We start from the raw sequence: 14599 nt of genomic DNA, 5'->3' as shown, positions 1-14599 counted from the left end.
AATAAATTTACAGAGAAGACTTAAAACCAACCCAAAGATAACTGATTACGCTGGGGAGAACTGTAAATAATTCTTGTTCCCATTATAGGACATGCACTAACTTAAAAAGGACAGGAACAACCTCGGAAGGCTCAAGGGACTAGAAGTGGAGGCTATAAAGCCTTTCATCTTGATGTGCTTTGATTCAAATCTAGGTCTTCAGTAACTGAAAATTTCTATCTGAAATGATCTAATGGTTCCATTCACTTACACATCACTAAAACAGAAAGCAAGAAAAAGCCAAATGGTCACTGCAAGACACCAGATAAACCCTTGCAAAATAAACAACGTAAGACAACTGCTCAAAAGGCTTCTTTCTAATCATATACTATCAGCTGTTCCACATCACCTTAGAAGTACTGTGATGAACAGTGAAAAAGAGAGATGCATACTTTTGAGACAGAACTCCCTCTAGGATTGGTAATTTACACAACATCTTAAAATATCCAGCAAAAATTTTTGCTCAAAAGAGGAATAGGAAGCCAAAAGCACAAAATATATTATGACCAATTTACAGCTCCCATGAGAACCAGCCTATTTCCTCTATGACATAGGAAGCTAGTTAGGTATAAAATGCTGAGATTAATTTCAGTCACATGCAAATTGTAATAACAATTTTAGAACAACAAAGCGGCACTGGATTTTATCAGTTCTCGATATAGGGATCTGTGTTTTCAAACTTTACAGTTCAGTTACTCTGTTCAACTCTCCAGGATACATATGCAACAAATTTACAGGAAGTGCTTCTTTACTACCCTACAGTTTTCATCAAAAGTGAAAGCCACTATCTCTCAGATGAACATGATGAACTCCAAAATATGGAACCGTGTAATTAGGATACCTGCAGCACTCTTTAAAACAGGCTATATGCAGAGTCCATACAAAAACTTAAACAGTGCCAAATTTTCCTACCCCAAACCCAAACACTGTTTCAAACTCAGTGCCAGGAGAGTATCATGCTATTTTCTGAGGAAATACAACGCTGAAAGTGCTAGTTTTAACCTGGAAAGCTCACCCATCGTCGCCCAGAGTACATTTATTTATCTAAGTGCTTCTCACAAAGGCTAGCAAAAGCTAATTTCTACAGAAACTGCATTCCAGCTGTTCCCTCAAAGATACATTTCAGAGTGTGTACCTTGCTGGCATCATAGCCTACCAGAAGCCAAATACCGAGACCTTTGCAGCATTTCCAGAAAACAGCTGAAGGTACTTTGGATGCAAGATGATTAAGTAGGTAAATCTATAAAGCTCTTACCATCTTTCCTGGGGTTTTAATTTAGACACAGAGAGACAGGGAAATATTTAGGAAAGGATTAATGATTTAATATATTAGCATTAAAATTATATGGATGTTTAACCAAAATGATATGACATGCAGACCCTACTCATCTTCTACACATACAGCTAATTATTAAACACTTAACTGTAGTGTTCAAATACCATCATTTGTGTAACTGCAAGTTGAGTGAAACCGGAGTAAGGCTTAAGTAGTAAAACAAAATGGCATCCTTTTATTCATCCTCTCCTCCAGTTTTGTATTGGAGCCAGGTGTTCATCGAGGGTGAAGAAGTAGGACAAGCAATCGGTGTATTTGTTAACATTCATCAAACCAGTAATATTTTAATCATCCATTTAACTATAAAAAGTAAGCTTTAAGTACCTTTATTTCTGCTGGTATGGTAAACCCATTATACATAAGGAGTGACCTGCATTCTCATTCTTGTATAACAGACTGATTTAAAATTCAAGCTGTCCCAGTACAAGTCTACTAAGACAGCAGCAGATTTGCCGATTCTAGCGCTTTTTCAGCACTTTTCGTTGATTTACTGGCAAATACAGCCCAATTACTGCTATTCTTTGGCTGCAAAGCTATGGGCTCAAACAGAGATTAGAAAACAAAATGTGCTGTAGTTTTAACAGACCAACCACAAAAGTGTTTTCTATTCTCTTTCATTTTTCTAGATTAAAGAAACTCCTCTACACACTCTCAAAATTACAGTTCTAAGAGTGACTGCATAAATATCCAAAATATTTCTCTATTTCATAGGAACATTTGTACTACAGATGACAAGATAAGACAAGTGCCAGTTAATTCTTCAGTTGAAATTGACAGTATTCCTCAGAAATAATTGAGGGCCTCTTCTTCTGGACAATCTTTGTTACTATGAATAATGTGACATCTTTTATCAGATCCCCAGCCAGGAGTTAACAGACTTTTGAGGAGATCTCAAATAATGGACCGTTAGGACTTCCACTCACTAGGATCACCCAAACCTCATCTTCGACATCTCATCTGGTGGTTGGTGCTCACAAATCCAAATGCCCACCCTCCATGGCCTCCCATCACACATCTTTCTAATGCACTAACACATTTCTAAGAAACCTGCTAAAACCCATCTTAGTCAAGCACACTATACACAGACTTGGCAAGGATTCTGAAATATTTTTTCATCTACTAAGGCAAAAGTTTGCATTTATTGAGAAAACAACAGTGCTTATATCCATTTTTTCTGACCTTGGGCACTGCAGCAGTTTCTATTTTGTGGTGAATCAAAATAACATTTCAAATATAAGTACACTGTCACCTTTGAGAACACAATTCTGTTTAGATTAATGAAGTTGTGTCAGCTTACTGTGAAAAAAATTTTGAGAACTCTGATTTTTAATTGAACAGATTGATATTCCTTCAAGAGGAATACCTGAACATTTAAGTACATAAATTCTCTCACATGAAGAGCTTCACAAAGCTATAAATCCCTGCAGTCAGCAGTGAGGGACAGTTTCCCAGATTCTGGGTTGTGAACAAAAAGAAACATCTAAACAAATGCTGTATGTTAAATCTGCAACTGTGTAAATAGGAACACCAAGAACATAGCATGACCGCTTTAGAAATTGCTCTTTTAAAAAACTTCAGTTTATTTGCACAGAGATAAAAAACCTTTCTTTTTTACTAACCAAAAAATTTACTACACTGACATTCTCTGATATTATATACATTTATTCATATGAGTGTTAAAGGAAGATTGCAATCCAGCACAACTAGTTAAAATTTAAACAATTATAGTCCTAAGATATTTCTGCTGTATATTTTGAGGGAACGTGTACTTTATATTTAGAGTGTATCACTGGGAAATACAGAAATATTATTATTTAAATAATAAGGCTGAGTGCTTTTGTTCATTATGATTTTTCCTTTTTCTTGCCAAAGGAAATTAATCAAGTTTTCAAATAAACAAACATGTTTATAGAATACTTTTTTAAGATTTAAATCTCACACTACTTTTCATGGTAACATTTTTGCTGTCACTACTATGATTTGGCTCCAAAATCTTTCACTACTCAACTTCAAGGCAATTCAGACAGAATATTTTCAGGGTATTTAGTATGTCAAATGAATTTTAAAAGGGGCCATAAAAGCTCAGCTAGTCCTGAGAAGATATTAATGATCCTTTTAAGTGCCAATTAAGAATGTAAATGTCAAAATAATTACATAAAGTCTTTGTTGTGACTGCAAGAGTTGTTTTTCTCTTGAACAAATACTGCTTAACAAAAGCATTAAATATAAAAAGATAAATTTTAGACATAAGGAGATGCATTAAGATGTGAAAAAGTAATACTGTCAATGTTTAGTGATTTAGTTTAATGTTTTAGATGTGTATTTGAAAATATAAGAAAGGTTCCCTGGCGATAAGATGTTCATCAATTAATCAAATACATACTAACAGCATTAAAAGGCATTCAAAATTTAACACTTTTTAAAATGGGATTTTCAAACTTTAAAATACTAATTTGAGGCATTAAAATAACTGCTCAAAAAAAACTGCTATAGACAAACTTCAAACGGCAATTCTGCTTATAATTACACTTATGTTAGAAGGTTTAAATATTCACTTTCTTTTTTCTTCCCTATTCCTGTGTTCCAGACCCAAAGTTACAGAAATGGGTCAACAAGGACTTCAGGAAGATTGCTATATTAATGCTTCATTATTCTATAAAACAATAATCGCTTCCTATCCCAAAGTTTTATATAAATGCAAACACTTCTTGTTCATGGTTATGTGAAAAGTGCCTTACATCAGCAGCTACAGCACAGTTCATCCTGGAGAAAGAGATGAAAACATCCTATAGCTACTGACTTTACGTATTTAGATTGATTGTTCTGACTGGCAGAAGTAAGCTGTAGCCAAATTACTGGTACTTCATTGCAACTTTCTGCCACTTTGCATTGTACATTTCCCTTGAAACACCGACTTTGGAGCAGTCAGCTTAACAATGGCATGAAAAGACCTGTACAGAACAACAGCCTGGTTTGCTGTTTATTTTATTCAGCCAAGGCAGGGGGGGAACAAGAGAGATTTCACATGTAATACAAGACTACACTGTCACATCCAAGCTCAAATATCATACTGGTTCACACACAACAGAAGTTGTGATCCACGACATTTATATTTCTTTAAGATTAAAACATTAACATTGCTTTATTCAATTAATACCGAAGCATTATCAGGGGCTGCACCATCTACAGGTAAAGCCATAGCGTAGAGCTATTCCTAAGTAAACAGCACAGTAAGCTTACTCACTCTTAAAAAATTTGCAGTCCAAGTCCACCAGGTCAGATGTGGTTTTTAAGTTAAAACTTACTTATAATACAAAATGGACAATACTGTGAAGGGCCAGTCTCTCAAAACACAGAACCAGTTTTCTGTACCAAAGGGGTCAAGCAGCAACACACAAGGAGAAGATAAGCAAAACATTCCCAGTTCATACACTCCAGGAATACTGGTAGCACCAATTCGAATAGAAACAAGGTAGAGACAGTACTCTGAGAGAGTAGTAGTGCAGCACAAATCATCTCCTTTAGAAATGTCACTGTTAAGGAAGAGTGGTGACAAAAACACTGCTCTGGAGACATTTAAAGAAGTCCTGCTGAAAGTAAAGCCATACTTTCAAACCAGTTTAGGAAGGTATTGCCTAATAAAGTTACAAAGGACCATAGAGGATAGATTGAAAGATTGAGGCAAATCAAAACAAAATAACAAGGAGATAGTTTCCTTTTGTAGGCAAATCTGCTGGCAAACTAAAGACAATATTTTAACATTTTTCCAAGACAGCAGCAGTTTTATTTCACCATGAAGTATTCAGATTTCCTCAAAAACTCACAGAAAAATGGATAAAGGACAACACTACCAACATTGTCAACAGCAGAGTGGATGTTTATTTGGTAAAAAATGACAAATATTCACAGTTCTACATTAGGCACCATATAATAATCCAACAGGTTATGGCACATTAAAAAAACAGTGAAGAAGCAGATTTGCAAGTGATTAGGTAATGCAACATAGTGCTCCATACCAGACTACACAAACTTCTAAGAGAAAGACATAGAGGTCTATGGCCGAAAAGTTTACACCGTATTTAAATGTCAAGCTATGCAATGCCACAGCTACTGAAGCAAAGCATTTCAAGACAGAGACTTGAGCATTCTAAATGAATCATTTAATACCAAAAGACACCTCAAGAAACTAATTTCTCTTAGTGAGGACTTCTGTTTAGTTAACAGCTTCAGTTAAGCCCACCCCCAGCTGAAACTTTAGGTTGCCTAAGAGATAATATGTGAGGATATCATATCTTATTACGTATTTATAAAACAAATGGTGTGATCTCATCTGGAATTCCTTGTGTGCAATTGATCATTGCAACTCAAAAGCAGGACTGCAGAAAACAGGGTTCACAGAAAGGCAACACACATGATCAAAGCATAAAACCAACAATCATCACACTAAAAGGCAGAATGCTTATAAGAATCATATCAAAGTTTATAAGTATCAAGATGAATGTTTATAAGAATCATAATGTCTCATAAATATGAAAAACAACTTTTATTTTAAGAATCAATACTGTACTTATGACATTTTAAGAACCCAATTGTGCATAACATTGCAGATGTCAAACAGAACTTCTCATAAAAGTCCTTCCAAATAAAGATTTCTACCACCATTCGCCCACCTGGAGATGAATCTCAGAAGGGACATCATAGGTAACATGAAGGACTTGTGTAGGTACACAGATAACAAAACAAAGTCTAGGGCAAACATGGGCCTGCTGCTGAATGGGGCAGGGCCCTGGGGACATGGGATATGGAAAAGGCTGAGGTACTGAATGCCCTCTGTCTTTACGAGCAATATCAACCTTCAGAACTTGATGAAGTCCATCAAAGGGAAGCGTAAAATCCTGCACCTGGGAAGGAACAACCCCACACTGTGGGCCACATAGCAGGAAAGCAACTTGCAGGAAAGGACATCGTGGTCACCAAGTTGCACATGAACCAGTAGTCTGCCCTTGCAACAAAGAAGGCTAATGGCACCCTGGCCTGCATTAGGAGTGCTGCCAGCAAGTCAGGGTAGTGATCCTGCCACTCTACTCAGCAGTATGAGAGAGATATGGCCATACTGGAGAGGGAGTGCAAAGAAGGTCCATTAAAATGATGAAGGGCCTGGAGCATTTCTGTCTGATGAAAGTCTGAGAGAGCTGGGACTGTTTAGCCTAGAGAAGACTCAGGGGGTCTCATAAATATGAATAACTGAAAGGAAATTTCAAAGAAAATGGAGCCAAGGCTCTTTCAGGGATGTCCAGTGACAGGACAAGAGTCAATAGGCAACAACTAAAACACAACATCTAAACATGAGGAAAAATTTTTTCACTGTGAGGATGACTGACTACATGTTGCCCAGAGAGGTTACACCCTTAGAGATACTCAAAAGCTGTCTGGACGTGGTCCTGGGCAAGCTACTTGAGGAGGGAATACAATGTGTTGTATTACTTGCTTTTATTACAAGCATTGTAACTTGATGATAGATTTTTCGCGTTACAATAAGCTTCACAAAGTAGTAAAAGCAAGATGATTAAACTGGAGATGTTAACTAACGGCTTCCATTGATTTTCTAGTGATTTGGCTCAAGGAAGTATTATCAGGAAAAAAATGCAGAACAAGTCACAATATATTTAACTACTCTCTTCACTCTAAAACAAAACTAGTCCCCTGCCTGGATCAATGTTGCTTAAAATAGTATGTATCTGAGGCACATAAGGAAAAATATATTTTAATATACTATTAAATCTCAGGTTAAGCTATGCATCAAGTCACCATGTATTCCTAACCACAATCAGAAAACTGGTTTCTTAGGTTCTTTATTCTGTCTCCAGAGTTTCACGTGAAAGTAATCTCAGATTCCCCACTACAATTTATTTTACAAGCTCTTCTGACAGTAACTACAATTCTTCTCCATGTTTCATCTCACGTAGTCTCCCTTATCTCACATGCATGCACATCCCTCCCTACCAAGTACCAGAACAGGCAGGACAAGCAAATTCTTTGCCACATTCAGACCGAGAACAGGCTCATCAGCTGGCAGGTCAAATAGTACTACTTAGTAGCCTTCCCTACCTACCTGTATTTTCAAAAACTTTCAGGAATTTAAACATAACAAGGGTTCCGTTCTATCAGAGTTTGACTGAAATTGGCAAGTAGACAGAAATGTTACTAGGGAAGAACCTACTAAACCACAAGACATAAACCAAACTTGCCTGGGGAACTTACAGACTCACAAGCTGCCTATCCTTTGCTTCTGAGGAAGCCTGGGTGGCTACATATATCGCCCAAGCCCAAGATTTATAAATAATGTAGAACAGAAATCAACACAAAAGCTGGTTGATTGTTCAAACACAGCTCTGAGCTCCTACCTTTCCATGGTTGTGTAAAATTGAAATGAGCTTAAGCATAGAGACAACAATAGCAGAAATCTGACCACCTATTAAAGCTTTAAATCACTGAAGTACTTGCAGAGTTAACTGTTCAGCTATCCTAAACAGCATACTGATCCCATCTTAGTTGCCTTACCCCTGCTTTTAAAGGAATCCTTAAATGTTTCCTGCTCTGCACAGAGAGCAAGAACTGGACACCAGTATTATAAATAAAGTACTAGAAAGAACACAGGATATTGTTGGTACTCCCAGGGGCACGAGGTCTATTACTGTAGTAACAGGCTCAAAAAAGGGAAAAGTCTTGAATCCAGATTGCTAAACTGTCAGAAGGAGAAAGCATAATTGATAAAAAAATTACTTATTTGCTTAGCATGTGTTTTTTTCCATTCTCTGATATCAACTCCGGCCACTTCTTAAGAGAAATACAAAACTATATGTTGTACTACTGCATGTAGATCTCCTCAGATTCAGATGGTCTGCAATCATTTGTCCATCTATCTTCTCTATCATTTCAAAGTTTTAAAAATTCTTTACTTAGCTTTCAGTATTTGTAAAAATTTTTTCATTCATTGAGCTCGTAAGTTTTCAAACAACAATAATGTTTGAATATTCACTGAAACTGTCACTTAACCTGGTTTAAGTACAACTGTTCTTTTATTGAATCATCAGACAATTTCTTATGCAAAGGTGCAACTTAAGCTTGTATTTGTTAATTACAAAAACTATCAGGAAGTGAGAGGAGGTACAAAGTGAAGTTCTACTACTTATCACGTGATCTGCCCACATGTTTATAAACTCATAGACTAATTCTAGTTAATTACTTTTATTTCCTTGAAAAATACTTCAAAGTTTAAAATGCTATGGTGCTTGGTGAAGATCTTGCTAAGCCAAGTTATGATAACATTATGAAATACCTTAGCTACTTAATGCTCTCATTATAGTTTGAATGCAAAAGCTTGTGATTACATTTACATTCAAAAATATAATTTCCCATACTGCATGTAAAAGAGTAAGATTTAAACTTTGATTTCATCTTTGGCAAGGATAAAGTGATCATTTAATATTCAAAAATATTTCTTTTTAGCATATTAGAATACATTTCAGAATATCTACCAGACAAATGCATAGGGATAACCAAGGTATAATGCTTCACAGCAAGTGTCAGGCTAATAGCTTATTTGTGCAAAAGTCAACATAAAACATCTACTCTGGTAACAAGTAAGAACTTGCTTGCAAACAATCCAATCATCAAAACCACTAATAAAAATCTCGTCTTCCTATGAACTTCTACATCTTCTCACCACATACACACTGCTTGTAAACTTTTAACTAATTTGCTAATTCGGCCATATGACTATTTGTACTCTTTATTGTTCATGTTAGTAAACTTCTACGGACTTGAGTCTTGTCTTACTCTACACTATAAATATATATCATACAACACAGCCAGGTGCTGTGAATATTTAATCTGTTTTAAGGCTATACTTTAGCTTCATTTTGACAAGTTCTGTTGGTTCTGAGATCAAGGCTACAGTAGGTCCAAGAACGGTGTGAACTTTTTTATTTGTAATGAATAATACTACTTCCACCCAAATCAACTCAAATCTGTTCTAGACAGATCATATCATCATTGTCTCTTACTAAGTTCTTTCCCATAGAGTCAATACAATGTATATTTGCTTTTTTGACAAAAGCATAAGCTAAGGCAGTGAGACAAGTGTATCCACACACATTTTCAAAGAAATTAGGCCAGTACTCACTCTGACTTAAATTTCACTGTTTTACAAAAACATCCTGTACAATTTTATAAACACTTTTCCATTAACTCTGAAAATCTGATGGATACCCTTGGAAGAATCCAAGCTACTACTCAAAAATTTTTCTTTGAACTATATCCCGTGTTATGGAAGACATCAGGATTTTTAATATCGGTTGCACTTAGAATTGCCAGAAGAGGTAATTAATTGGCAAAGTATTCCTCTGAACAGACTGAAATCAATACTCAGCTTTACAGAAATTTGTCCTCTGGAAAAACGCCAGCAAAGCCCGTAAGATGATTAATAATCAGCAGCCCTGTTTGATAATTAGTCATTCTACCTTGCAGTAAGATGGGAATAAAGATATATCCCATAGCGATCAACCTTTTCAGTTCCTTCTCTTTGGAGTACATTTGGCATTTGTTTCAAGTCCCTTTTAACTTTCATGACCACTGTAGAAAGGGTGCAGGTCAAGCCTACACAAATCCTGACAGTCTGAAGGAGGTTGGCTATTTTGGTAGGTGGAGCTACCACATTTTGAACTACTGCAAAGTAGTGAAAACACAGGATCATAAAGTAATTTCTGAGGAACCTTACCAGTTCTAATAATTTCTAAATCTCAGGAAAGGGTTGATGTCACCTATGGTGGAAGATACCAACACGGATATGGATTCACTGAGGAGGGAAACACTGTGACTTGATCTTAACACGAACAGGGAGAAAGACTATCTCTCTTCTGTATTTGTATCACATGAGTAAATTCTAAAGGAATTTATCAATATTCCCAAAGCAGAGAGATCTCACAGTCAAGAAAGCAGATTTTTTCACTTTAGTAAAACCTAGTATTTCTAAATTAATTGGATTGCTTTTGTCACCCTTAGCACTTTTCAGGAGTATTTTACCTTACAGAGAGTTCAGATAAAGCTAGATTCTTGCATGTATTCATGTTTTCAATATTCTTTTATCCTTTTGCTTTGTACAAATGTCAAAGCTATTCCCCTTGAAAATTACTTTTGCTCAGAACACTCTTACTACTTTCCTGCCAAAAAAAATGAAATAAAGTGAAACCCAGTCAGTATTATTGGAGTAATAAGATTTGATTGTGCATTTGCTGGGCCTTTATTCATAAGAATTTCTATAAAGCAGTATTTTCTCTAACAGATTCAGTATCAATTTTCCTGTTTTTCCTATAATGATTAAAAGATTCAAAGGCTTCTCATGCATTTTGAAAAGATCAAAATTGAACTTTACAGTAATGCTGACAGTGTTCTATAAAGCATGCTTTGATAAAGAGCATCACATAAAAATGGTCCCAACACTACCATGTGATGCCCACAAGAGCAGTCATTCCTGCTTACACACACTTGCCAGAAAGAAGCCCTTACAAGATGTGCTATGTAAGACAAAAAGAAGGATGAAATTTCAGGTGTGAGGAAGACTCTGTACCCCTGTGGGCTAAAATCACATTCCCTGTGGCATAGCTTACTGTTAGAACTGAGTAAATACAATACTTACCTATAACACTGGAATCATCTCCAGTTGTTCAAAGAATCATGTAGTTCCACTTGTCTTCCTCTTTCCAAAAAAATTGAGGTAGCAGAAGAAAATCTAGAGGCAGAAAAACAACAGTACAAACAAGTAAGAACCACCCACTGGAGGGGAGAAAAAAAAGGAATAATCTCAAAAGCAGATTCCCTACTCTGTTCAGATAGGACTGCTTTCAATTTGTGTTGTGATTCCTACACTTGTTGATAGGAAGATGCTAAAAGTGTGTCACTGAACAACTGTCACCTTAGTTCCTTCCACAACTTCAAGTTACATACCCATCAACAAAGACTCACAAAAAAGAGGAGAAATTAATATGAAATGTGAATATGTAAACTCTCAAGAACCACTGGATTACAAAGACAACATCTCTTGAAAAAAAAACCAAAAACAAACATTAACTTTAGTCCACTGTCACCCTTTTCTTCAATTCCCTTCCCTGAAGGGAAAAGCAGTGAAGAACTGATCTGCCACATGAAGCACTTAAGCTGAGCACTGGTGCCAAAGAATAACACTAACTGTATTGGTGAATAAAGCTAAGTACCTCCACTAAACATGCTTCCCTAAATGGAGCACCTCTATAAAAACTCACTGTTACAGTGGTTCTCAACCCTTACCTATTTACAGGCCACTAAAATTTTTCTCACCAAATTTAGACTCTACTCATAAAACCTAGCCTGCTGAAATAGTATGTGTCTCCTTTTGGCTTGGCACCAAACAAATTACACACTTTGAAGTGAAAGAAAGTAGCCTTACATGATACCTGCATGCATAATGTGATATCTAATATGTAACCTCCCATGGTCTGATCTTTCTTACTAGCTTCAAGAACCTTCCAGCTCTCTGAAGGGTAATACCACCTCATTCTTGCCTCTGGAGCACATAACCTCATCTCTCCCATATGACCGTTTTTTAAGGCCACACAGCCAAATAATACATGTGTATGTAATCAGCATTGCCTTGCTGGTAAACTTTGAATGAAAGATTCTATTCCTATGAAAAAAAGCAAACAGTGGATAATTAGGTTTGTAACTACTGCATTTTTCTACATGGTAAGACTGCTGTAAGGAAAATCAATTTAATTGCTATGGAAAGAGGAAACTGTAAGAATTTTGTAAGGGAAATGTAAAATCATACTATACTTTCTTAAGAGCTGTAGAAACTTTCATTATTGGGTCATGTTATGTCTGATTAGGTAATCTTCTTTACCATACCATGAAACACTGAACTACATCAACAAAACCACAAGACATAAACATAAGCAAAGAATAATCTTTTTAAAAGCACGGGTGGTACAAAGTCCAGAGAGCTGGAACAAGTCCACCAATATGAATTGTCATTGTTAGCAACAGCTTGTAATTACTGTTTGACCATAACGATCTAATGGAAGATTTTCTTCATCTTCACTCAAATTCTTTTCTATTTTAAATTAGCAATTATTGCATTTCTGTGAAACACGTGTTAATCTACTGCCATGGTGTAAACATGTTGCCTTTGATAGTGGACCTGCCCATCCAGAGGACATGACTGAGGGATGGATGGTTCAATGAAGTTGACACATGGCAGAGGAAAACACTACTTGACTCGGATTAGGGTTATTATTTATTACTATTATTTTGGTTTTATCCTGCTTTATGCTCCCTAGCATTGTTCAGCAAGGGGGAAAAGGGAAAAACATAAGATGGGAATACAATCTGCCCTATCAGGAATGCACCTATGAATTCCAGGAACAAGGTGCCTTTTTTTTTTTTTTTTTTTGGTAATATTAATCCACAGATGCCTCTGGGAATTCCCAGGCAGAACTACCTTTATGAGAAACGATCAGATTGTTTCCGGCAAAATTGATGAACCACTCATGAAAATACATCGTGCGATCTGTTTTTAAAGAGGATCCTCCCATACAATACATAGTTTGTCTAGATACAAAAGCTATACCAACATTACCATGAGTTCAAATTTTTTATTCCTGTTCATGCTCGTAGAAGACCTGAGTAACACTTTTTTCTTCAAAAGATGACTGTATTTGGAGTTTAGCTCTTATAATTTCACCATCAACTTTTAAGTAAAAGAAAAGTACAAAGCCAAGCCTTCCCTTTTTACGGTTCTGACATTACTGCCCAAACAGCCGACAACGAGCGTCGGGTGGCTGGGCTTCAGCTGGGCTGCCCCGCTGCTCACGCAGCTCAGCCAGTCCGAGCTCAAAGCCCTAAGCCACAAAAACGCTTTAAGGAAAAACATAAACCAGTAATACATATAATCAGCAGCTGTTTGATGTTCAACACTTGGACTTCTTTTTGTTCCCCGTTTAATAACGCCGCTCTCCATGTAGTGAGTTGGCAGTCAGTCGCTGCTCTAATGAGACCAGTCTCAAATTAAAAAAAAAAATTGTTTACCACTATTTCATACTGTGATGGTAAAGGTTAAGAGACATGGGGGCAAGTCCCCTAGAGCTGTGTTAGTGTATTTTTACCAGCTCTCCGTTATGACCGCTTTGAACCGAGCCAGCCACGGGGGCTGCCCGTCTCGGCGGGACCGGACCCCGCGCCGTGTCCCGCCCCACCGCCCCCGCCCCGCCCTGCTCGGGCGAGAGCCAGCACTGCCCCGCCGAGCGCCGCGGCTCCCCCGGGCCGCGCTGTGCCCGGACACCGGGCACCGGCCCCTCCGGGCGGCGGCTGCAGCCCCTCTCCGCAGCCCGCCGGCACGAGGGAGCCCGGTGGCGGTCAGGGCGAACCCGCCCCCACCCCTCGCAGGCGCCGGCCCTCACCGTCCTCCTCCTCCTTCTCGCTTTCTCCTCCCCCCCGCGGCAGCCGCGGCCCCCTCCCCTCGCTGCCGAGCCCCGACCGCCCTTCTCACCTCTCACGGTCCGGGAAGGGGGCGCGGCTGGGAGGGGACGGAGAAAGAAAAAAATCGCAAGGAAGGCCCTCGCGCCCTCTCCCGTCCCCTCCCGCCCCCTCTCCTCCCGCCCCGCCCGGCGGCCGCCAGCGCTCCCGGTCCGCCGGGAGCCGCGGGCACTGAGCGATCCCGCCCGCCGCTGTCGCGTCCCCGCGGCCCCGCTCCGGCCCCTCCCTGCGCTCAGGCGGCCCGGGGAGGGGCGGGTCCAGACAGGGGCGCGCCCCCGCCCCCGGCCCCGCCCCCGGCCCCTGGGCGGGAGCCGCGCGTGGCCGCGTGTGGCGGGGCGGGGCCGGGGCCGGGGCCGCGCCCCTCAGGCTGCGGCGCCATCTCGCCGCGCGCCCCCTGCCGGCGGGGCAGGGGAAGGGGCAGAGGAGGCGGCGTCCGCCGCATCCTGTCCCTGGGTGTCTTTGCCTTTCTTCCAAAAGCACAACGCCAAACACTTCCGTAGCAGCCCGCTGCTCCATTTAAGAGAAATAAACCTGTGGTAATACACACCACAGCCTTTCACCTCCTCCCAGGACCCTGTACTCGATGCTGAGGCAGCTAGTCCTAACTGCCTCAAGTGCAAACACACACAGCCTCTCTTGCCCTCGTCACGCAATGAC

The 14599-nt window shown here is 39.1% G+C and overlaps 1 protein-coding gene across 2 annotated transcripts in view; it reads right to left on the bottom strand.

Moving 5' to 3' along the window:
• KLHL5 (kelch like family member 5) overlaps positions 1 to 14062 on the bottom strand; it is a 49505-nt gene extending 35443 nt beyond the window's left edge. For both annotated transcript variants that reach the window (XM_032110089.1, XM_032110090.1), the window contains exons 1-2: positions 13956 to 14062; positions 11073 to 11165 (exon numbers count right to left, since the gene is read on the bottom strand). The gene's annotated coding sequence lies outside the window, so the exon portion shown is untranslated. The remainder of the gene's footprint in view (positions 1 to 11072; positions 11166 to 13955) is intronic.
• Positions 14063 to 14599: the final 537 nt, after the last annotated feature.

This window comes from Corvus moneduloides, chromosome 5, assembly GCF_009650955.1.
Source record: "Corvus moneduloides isolate bCorMon1 chromosome 5, bCorMon1.pri, whole genome shotgun sequence".
Taxonomy (NCBI): Eukaryota; Metazoa; Chordata; class Aves; order Passeriformes; family Corvidae; genus Corvus; species Corvus moneduloides.
Note: the sequence above shows the minus strand (reverse complement) of the source record. Positions and strands in the feature narration are given on the sequence as shown.